The sequence below is a fragment of the Apodemus sylvaticus genome, chromosome 8 (assembly GCF_947179515.1).
Source record: "Apodemus sylvaticus chromosome 8, mApoSyl1.1, whole genome shotgun sequence".
Taxonomy (NCBI): domain Eukaryota; kingdom Metazoa; phylum Chordata; class Mammalia; order Rodentia; family Muridae; genus Apodemus; species Apodemus sylvaticus.
In genome coordinates, this window is record NC_067479.1 from 98765692 (window position 1) to 98775554 (window position 9863).

A 9863-nucleotide genomic window follows, 5' to 3' on the forward strand; every position below is an offset into this window, starting at 1 on the left:
GGCTGCAGTGGGATATAAGATTTAGGTGATTTTCTATTTTCCATGTGTCCTTATATGTCCAATAATAAAGAGGAAGAATGAAAGTCAAACATACACTTTTTCATTTTGTTTGTTTTGGTTTTTCAGGGTTTCTCTGTGTAGCCCCGGCTGTCCTGGAACTCACTCTGTAGACCAGGCTGGCCTCAAACTCAGAAATCTGCCTGCCTCTGCCTCCCAAATGCTGGGATTACAGGCGTGTGCCACCACTGCCTGGCTAAGCATATACTTCTCGAGGTTGGTGGCTTATTCATTCATATTTTGCATAGCCAGATATCAGTTCTTGTTTTTATCAGGCAGTATGTTTTAGTGATTCTGAAATTTCTTCAAAAACCTCAGATGGTCTGAAATCTTAAAATCCATGTTTTGTCTTTGCCTTTTTTAGCATCCTCTCTTTTTTGGGAGGTGGGGGGGGATTTGGTTTTTTCGAGACAGGGTTTCTCTGTGTAGCCCTGGCTGTCCTGAAACTCACTCTGTAGACCAGGCTGGCCTTGAACTCAGAAATCCTCCTGCCTCTGCCTCCCAAGTGCTGGAATTACAGGCGTGCGTCACTACCGCCCGGCAGCATCCTCTCTCTTTAAAATTCTTGGAATCTCGGAAGTATTGGGCATCATCTTGTATGCTAATAAGCTTTCTCTGGTCCACTGACCCCAGATAATCCAGTTTCTGGGTGGAGATTAGTCACCAGTAACCAAAGCAGGATTAAAGGGCTGAGACTTCAGACTCAAAATCTCCGGAAGGGCAGGGACTGAAGGTTAAATCGACTGCCAGTGACCAGTGATTTAACAAATCCTGTTTGTTAATGAAGCTCTCCTAGAAAATCTAAAGGATGGCTTCAGAGAACTTGCAGGTAGAAGACTGTGTGGTGATCCTCAGAAGGCGAGGTGCCTGGAGAGGGTCTGCAACGTATCTTTGTAATGTCCTTTAGAATTGACCAATGGTCACCATGTTTCTTTAAGTTCTGTCAGTTGCTCTAGCAAATTATCAAACCCCAGGAATGGCTTGAGGGAATCCCAATTTACAGACAATAAGAAGTTCCAGACGTTGGCCTTGTTTCTGCTATTTGAAGTTTGAGGACAGGCTTAGGGACTTGACTCTCAAGCTATGGCTGAATTGAACTGAATGAAGGATAGATACCAGTTGGTGTCCATGGCAGACCTAATTTAAAAGATTTCAAACGTTATTATTGTGGTGTGTGTGTGTGTGCTCGCGCACGCGCGCGATGTGTTGGCATACACACAGCATCTTTTATGGAGTTGGCTCTTACCTCCCTCCTTTACAGAGCCTGTGGGGGTAGAAGTCAGGTTGTCAGGTGCAAGCATCTTTTCTAGCTGAGCCGTCTCACTTGCCCAATGTTTTAGTTACTATTCTATTGCTCTGAAGAGCACTACACCATTACCAAAGCACCATTTTAAAAAAGAAAGCATTTAACTGGGGGGAGGGAGCTGCTTACAGTTTTAGAGGGCTAGTCTGGGAGGAGAAGTAGTTGAGAGCTTCACATCCTAATTAGCAGGCAGCAGGCAGAAAGGGGGGGGGGGAAGAGAGAGAGAGAGACAGACAGACAGACAGAGACAGACAGAGAGACTAGACCTGGCATAAACATTTGAAACTTCAAAGCCTATCCCAACATGCCTCTTCCTACAAGGCACAAAGCCACGGCCCCTTTCCAAACGTTTATCAGAGACTAAGCCTGCAAATAAAACCACAGACCACAGACATAGAGTTGGTGTCATGTGTGTTCATGCGTGCAGGCCTCTGTGTGTGTGTGTGTGTGTGTGTGTGTGATGTGTTGGCACACACACAGTGTCCTCTGTGGAGTTGGCTCTTCCTTCCCACCTTTACATGGGTTGTGGGACTAGAAGGCAACCACCTTTTCCAGCTGTGCCCTATCACTTGCCCCAGACCTGATTTTTCTTATTTTGTCTGTCGGGGGAGGTCCCTCAGGCATTTGGCATTTGTGTTGTGAGAAGGTAACAGAAACAGAGTTTTGTTTCTCTTATATTTTCAGAGATGAGTTGCAGGAAAGGGGGATTAAAAGCAGATGTCTTGGGGCAGGTGGGATGGCTCAGTGGTTAAGAACCTGTATTACTCTTCCTCAGGACCCAAGTCAATTCCCAGCACCGGACTTCCCTCGGTGGCTCACAACCACCTCTAACTCCTGCTCCAGAGCTACACAGCATCTCTAGCCTCTGCAGGCCCCTGAACTTACTGGGTGTACTCTCACACAGAAAGACATAACTTTAAAAATTAATAAAAGCAAATTTCAAAAATTTTTAAATTTTTTTATGTGCATTGATACTTTGCCTGTACATAGGTCTGTGTGAAGGTGTTGGATGCCACAGAACTGGAGTTACAGACAGCTGTGAGCTTCCATATAGGTGCTGGGAATTGAACTCGGATCCTCTGAAAGAGCCGCTAGTGCTCTTAACCACCAAGTCATCTCTCCAGCCCCATAAAACCGAATCTTTAAAAAAATATCTTTAAAAGCAGACGAGTCTGAACTGGGTATTGGCTAGTGGGAGAGTATGTGTTCCTCATGAGCAGGGCCCTGGGGATGAAGCCCAGTAACTCCAAGGAAATTGTGCTGTCTGATCGTTGGGAGCTTGCACAAACCCATGAATTTGAATGGAAATTATTGTTTATTATAATAGCACTTCTTTTCTCATGTGTAATCAACCACTAGGACTGGGATATGGCTCAGTGCTCTAGCATGAACCAAGCATGTGCCAGGCCCTGGGTGCAATCGCCATTATCACAAAACTGTCTGTGTTTGACTTCCAAACTATGCCATGTGTGATGGTGCATGCTTTTAATTGTACCACTTGGGAGGCACAGGCAGGTGGATCTCTGTGATTTCTAGGCTGGCCAGGGCTACACCGGAAGACAATGTCTCAAAGACAAAACAAAACAAACAAAGCCATGTATTTGAATGTGGTTTTTATGTTTATTTTTTTTTCTCCACTGCTGGAAATTGAACCCAGGATCTCATAGCATGCTTGTGAAATAGAAGTTTCTTCTTCATTCCCTTTTAATTTCCTTCTATAAGAAAGCAAAGATTTGAACAGAGTTAGAGCTAAGCTTTCCTGACTGTCCTCTCTGGGCCAAACAGGTTTTATATGAATTTTATGATGGCGGCCTCGCTGGTGGGTGGTGGTGGGTGGTGGTGGTGGTGGTGGTGGTGGTGTGTGTTATATAATCTGTTCAGAGAGTATCTTCTCTCCTCCTAGATAGATTGGGCTTGCACCCCTCCCCAGAGGCTGAGTTATTGAAACAACCTCAGAACGCTCCCTCTGTGACCTCCCTTGAGTTTTGCCAGTGAGGGAGTCTCAAAATGAGGTGACAGGTGGAAGGAAGCTAGTGCATGCTCCCCAGCTCTCCCCACAGAGCTCCCTCACCCAACTGCTGGGGCACCACGGAAAAGTTCAGTGTCCACATGGTAGCTCCTCACACAGCTGTTCTGTCTCCAGGTTCTGAAAGCCACTCTTCTTCTTCTTGGCTCCCGACGCCCCACCCCCCCACCCCGGGGGCGCAGGGGAGATGGCAGCCCTTTTGTCTTTAGTTCTGAGCCCCACAGTCCTGCCTCCTCCCTGGTGGTTACTCGACACCTCCCCTTCACCTTTGTGAACAGAACCTTTAGTACACGCTGAGCTCTCCTCAAATTACCCAATCGAGTGTGTCATCTGTTCTCTGCCAGGCCCCTGACAGATAGGATCCCTCTGGAGATAGGGAGGAAACTCATCCCAGCTTAAGTGTTGGTAGGTGATATAAGCAGGCTCGGAAACAGGTCCGTCTGCATTTAAGTCCCTCCCACTTTGTGTCAGGTCAGACTGCAGCGTCTGCAAGGAGTCTCCTAGGGAGGCCAGCAAATTGAGCATTTGGGAGACATCCAGGCCTGGGTTTAGGAAATAAGCCCTTCTGTTCTATGTATGCCCTGGACCATGCCATGCCTGGAGGCTGTTCTCATCCCTGGCGCTCCTGGAGTCTGTGCATGTCCTCCTCATTATACATGCTCCAGAGATATGGTAGGCTAGACCCTTACGGCCCTGGATCGAAGTGAATAAACCCAATCACATGACTTTGCCTTCCCGGTGCACCTGAAAGTTTTGTTTACAATAACCTCAATGCATTTACTTGTAAACAACCACAACAACAACGAAAAAGTGCCTTACTTACTTGACCTGTTGGAAAAATGGAAACCATAGGGTTGCTCAATACATGGCTGCCACAATCTTCAGTGTGTAAATAACACATTATTTGCCAAGTGTAATAAAGCAAAGTCTGCCTATTTGCTGCTGCCACTGTGTTTGCCCAGAAGACTTTGCTCACATAGAACAACCAAATCAACAGCACTATGATAAAACAAAAACAAAAACCAACAAAAGAATGAAATGTGCTCACAGGTTCTTAAAGACTCCTCAAATGAGTAGTATTTAAGAGTGACATGGTGGGGTACACTTATAATTCTAGTACTTGGGAAGCTGAGGCAGGAGAATTGCTTATCCTAGCCAAGACTGGATTATATAGTGAGACACTGACTCAAAATAAAAAGGAGTGGAATTCAATTCCCTGTTTCTTGCCTGCAGGCTGTCCCTAATAATTTTCTCCTAATTGAACACAGAGGATCTCAGCAGCATAATTCCCAAGACTGGGCTACAAACCCAGAACTGCTTCTGCCTGACTCTCCCCTTCTGGGGAAACTGATTCATGCAATCTAACTGTCATGGGGAGGCCACGTGGGTTTTGCTGGATCTGCCTATGGATCCTTTAGTGAGGCTGACAATTGCCTGGAAGATTCCAGCAAGAACTGTCAATCTGAACTCAGTTGTCTTCAGGAACAAAGAATAACGTGATTGCTAGTCTCAAAAGTCACCAAGCCTTGCAGCGATATCTGCACAGTATTAAAATTGAGTTCTTAACTTTATAGGCCAGGTAGAGGCAACCTTCTCTTTGGTGTGTTTAGTGTCTTCTAGGAAACCTCCCTCTTTAAAAAAACAAAAAAGCAAAACAAAAAAACAAAAAAACAAAACCTCATTGCTGAATCGTCAATTGATTAATAGTCCTGTTCTATGAGCACGTAAGCAGGGTGTGTGCATGCAGGCATGCATATGTTTGTATGAACATGTGGAAGGCAAAGGACAGCCTCAAGTGTTGCTCCCCAGGAGTCCTAGTCCCTTTTTGTTTGTTGAGACAAGGTCTCTCCAGCATAGAACTTGCCAAGTAGCCAGACTGGCCAGCACAACCCATGTATCTGCCTTTCTCTGTCTCCCCAGCCTGAAATCAAAAGTATACATGCCTGGCGTTTTAAAGGGGGAGGGAGGGGTTTGTGATCAAACTTCAGGCTTGGCAAAGCAAGCACTTTGCCATTGTTGCTGTTTCTGTAGCCCCCTGTGTGCTATTTTTAAAAACAACTTCATAGTAATGGCCTCCAGGGCTTAAGGCTTTCTAAAACTGAATATGCTACCAGATAACATCAGTGACTAGAGACCTAGTTCATTAATTTATGTATTTATCCTCTGACTCATTCATTCAAAGTGTATATATACTTAGTGATTGTTTTGAGAATATCAGGACTTTTAGGGGGATTGAGACGTGGTTCAGTGATTAAAACATTTGTTGTTCTTCCGGAAGGCCTGAGTTTGGTTCTCAGTACCCATGTCAGGCAGCTCACAGCTTCCTGAAACTGCACTTCCAGGGGTCTGATGCTCTCTTCTAGCTTCCATAAGCACCCACTTACATGTGGCATGGCACACACACACACACACACACACACACACACACACACACACCAAAACCAAATCTTAAAAAGGAACTTTTTAGAACTCTAAGCCTTGCAGAGCAATTGTGGCATACGCCTTTAGTCCCAGCACTCAGGAGGCAGAAGCCGGTAGTTCTCTTGAGTTTGAGACCAGACCAGTCTACAGAGTTAGTTCTAGGACAGCCAAGGCTACACAATGAATTCCTATCTTGAAAGACTGAAACAAACAAATAAAGAAACAAACACAAACAAAAGACAAACAGGTAAAACAAAACTCCAAACTCTATTTTTGCTTACATTATTTTGAGCTAGTTTTAAAATTTGCAGCCAAGAACTTTGAATAGAGCAGTGGTTTATATGAAGCACTGAAGAGAAACTCTCTTCCCTGGGGAGATTGGAGAGAGTAAAGCAGTAGCTTTCATGCTCTCTCTCTCTCTCTCTCTCCCTCTCTCTCTCTTTCTCAAAGATGTTATTTATTTCATGTATATGAGTGCACTGTAGCTGTCTTCAGACACACTGGAAGAGGGCATCAGATCCCATTACAGATGGTTGTGAGCCACCATGTGGTTGCTGGGATTTGAACTCAGGATCTCTGGAAGAGCAAGCAGCCAGTGCTCTTAACCACTGAGCCATCTCTCCAGCTCTCATGGTATTCAGACCTGTGACTGGCTTCTAACATGCTACTGAGTAGGACAGAGGTGATAAAGTATCACTTCCAGATCAGGTAACAAAATACTGTGGCTTTCCTGTTCCCCTTCTACTCTCTACTTTTGCAAAATCTTGTTCTTCTTCACCCCTTCCCCCTTTTGAGATGGGCTCTCATATATCTCAGACTGGCCTTGAACCACTGACTCTGCCACCTCCACTTCCCAAGTGCTGGGATTATAAGCCTGAGCCAACACTCTTGGCTGTTTGCACACTTTGATGAAACAAGGTGGAATATTGAAAAGTTCCAGATGTGAAGAAGCAACTGAGAGCAATTTATTGCTTTTTTATTGAAAATAGATTCTTTTCTCATATAATATATCCTAATTTATAATTTCCCCTCCCTTTACTCCTCCCAGTTCCTTCCCCCTTTCTCTCCCCTCCTTATCGACTCCCTTTCTGTCTCTCACTAGAAAAGAACAGTTTCTAAGAGATAACAGCCAAAGGCGACAAGATAGAATATGATAAAATGAATCAAACATTTTCATACTGAAGTTGGAAGAAACCCAAAAGGAAGAAAAGGACCCCAAGAGCAGGCACAAGAGTCAGAGACCCACTAGTTCTCAAAAGTCAGGAGTTTCATAAAAATACTAAGCTTATAGCTGTGATATATCCACAGAGGACCCAGCACACCCGGAGCTTGCGGCTTCAGTCTGTGAACTCCTACACGCCTTGCTCTGTTGATTCAGAGGATCCTGTTCTGGTGTCCTCCATCCTCTTACAGTCTTCTGGGGGATTCCCTGAGGGGCTTTGATGGAGACCTCCAGTTTAGACTATCTCTCTGCTACTGTCTGGTTTTGGGGTCTCTAACCTGTTCCCATCTGCTGCCAGAGGATCTCTCTCTGATGCGCCTGGATGAGGCGCTGATCTATGAGTATAGCAGAATATCATCTGGAACCAATGTATTATTTCTTTCGTTGTTTGTTTAGACTAATTGTATTTAGTTTCACCCTAGGTCTTTGGGCTATCTAGTCTCTAGTCTCGGTTACCAACCAGTGTCAGGTATGGGTTCCTTCTCGTGGAATGGGCCTTAAATCATATCAAACATTGGTTGGTTTCTCCCACAAGGTCTGTGCCACCATTGCCCTAGTATATTTTGCAGACAAGACAGATTGTAGGTCAAAAGTTCTGTGGCTGGGTTGGTATCCACATTTCTCTTTCAGTCTGCTCTACAGCAGACCTTCCCTCACTAGAGAGACTAGCATGTCGGGGTGAGTGCTCCGTACACCTGTGGACACCAGCTTGACTTCTCCATGGCCAGCCAGCTGTGTCGGTGTTGTTCTAGATAATGGAGCCCTGCTGTCAGTTTGCAGAGAGTGAGTCTTTGTCTTGGCATCTGCTGGGGATTTTCATGAGATCCCCTCTTGGCCAACAACTTGATTGAATACAACCCAGAGCCACTACTGGAAGACTCAACTGGCTACAAGGAATGGTTAGTTGAGATTCCACATTCCCCAGTACTAGAAGTCGTCCTTAGGATAAACTCCATACATTCCAGGAAGTGTCCACTGCACTAAGTTTCCACACCAACCCCAAGTGCCCCCCCCATTCCAGCCATCTCTCTCCTTCCATCCCACTTCCCCCTACCTGAGCCCTCCTGATCCTGTCCCCACCTCTCCCAGCCCACCTGTAAACTCTATCCTATTTCCCCTTCCCAGGGAGAGCCTAGACCCCTCCTCTTCATCTGACCTTTCTAGGTTTACCAATTGTAGCTTGGCTATCATGTATGTCATGGCTAATATCTACTTATAAGGGAGTATAGACCGTATTTTTCTTTCTGGGTCTGGGTCACCTCACTCACGATGATTTTTTTCTAGTTCCACCTATTTGCCTGCAAATTCGTGATGTCATTAAAAAAAAAAAAAACAGCAGCTGAATAATACCTAATTGAGTAGATGCACCACATTTGCTTTTTCCATTCTTCTGAAGAGGGACATCTAGGTTGTTTCCAGTTTCTGGATATTATGAATAATGTTGACATGAACATAGTAGAGCATGTCCTTGTAGGAGGATTGAGTGTCCTTTGGGGATATGCCCAAGACTGCTGGTATAGCTGGGTGTTTTGTTTGGATTTTTATATCTATCTATCTATCTATCTATCTATTTATTTATTTATTTATTTTGGATTTGGTTTTTTTCAAGACAGGGTTTCTCTGTGTAGCCCTGGCTGTCCTGGAACTCACTCTGTAGACCAGGCTGGCCTTGAACTCAGAAATCGCCTGCCTCTGCCTCCCAGAGTGCTGGGATTACAGGCGTGTGCCACCACCACCCGACAGATTTTTAGTTTTATAAGACGGTTTTCTATGTGTAACCCTGGAACAGAACTGTCTGTGCTGTTTGTCTGCAGACCAGGCTGGTCTCAAGCTCACAGAGATCCTTCTGCTTCTGCCTCCTAAATGCTGGGATTAAATGTGTACCCCATCCCCACCTCCTGCTCCAGTTGGATCTTGAGACAGACCGATTCCCAGTTTTCTTAGCAAGCACCATATTGATTTCCTTAGTGGCTGTACATGTTTGCATTCCCACCAGCAATGGAGCAATGTTCCCCTTGGTCCACATCCCTGATAGTGATTATCGACCAACACTTCATAAGCAGGTGAATTATTTAAGGATTTTTAAAAAAGATTTATTCATTTATTTTATAAGCGAGTACACTGTCCCTGTCTTCAGACACACACTAGAAGAGGGCATCAGATCCTATTACAGATGGCTATGAGCCACCATGTGGTTGCTGGGAATTGACCTCAGGACCTCTGGAAGAGCAGCCACTGCTCTTAACCACTGAGCCATCTCTCCAGCCCCAGTAGGTGAAGAACCCTGCTTCCCTAGGAATGTGGCTCCTTCCCTAGCAAAGTGATCAGATGAGACTGCTGTCACAACCATACCCTGGCTTCCTTATGAAAGACCCTGGCATAGATAACACAGACAATCTGTCCTCAGATTTGAAACCTGTCCCTACTGTGATAGCAAGTATGTGTTCTTCCGAGTCCACATGGAGTGGGAAATTTGCTATGTCCCAAAATATATATGATGGTTTGTATATGCTTGGCCTAGGGAGTGGCACTATTAAGAGGTATGGCCTTGCTCTCTTTTTGCTCTCCGCTCTCCCACATACTCTCACCTCTCTGCCCCTGGGGCTCTTACCCCCCCTCCACGTGGTCATGGCCGGCCTCCACCCCCCCCCCCTCTATCTCTCTCTCTCTACCACTAACTCCCATCCCCTATTCTGAATAAACTCTATTCTATACCAAAAAAAAAAAAAAAAAAAAAAACAGGTATGGCCTTGTTGGGGTAGGTGTGTCACTGTAGGTGTGGGCTTTAAGACCCTCATCCTAGCTGCCTGGAAGCAGTATTTGGCTAGCAGCCT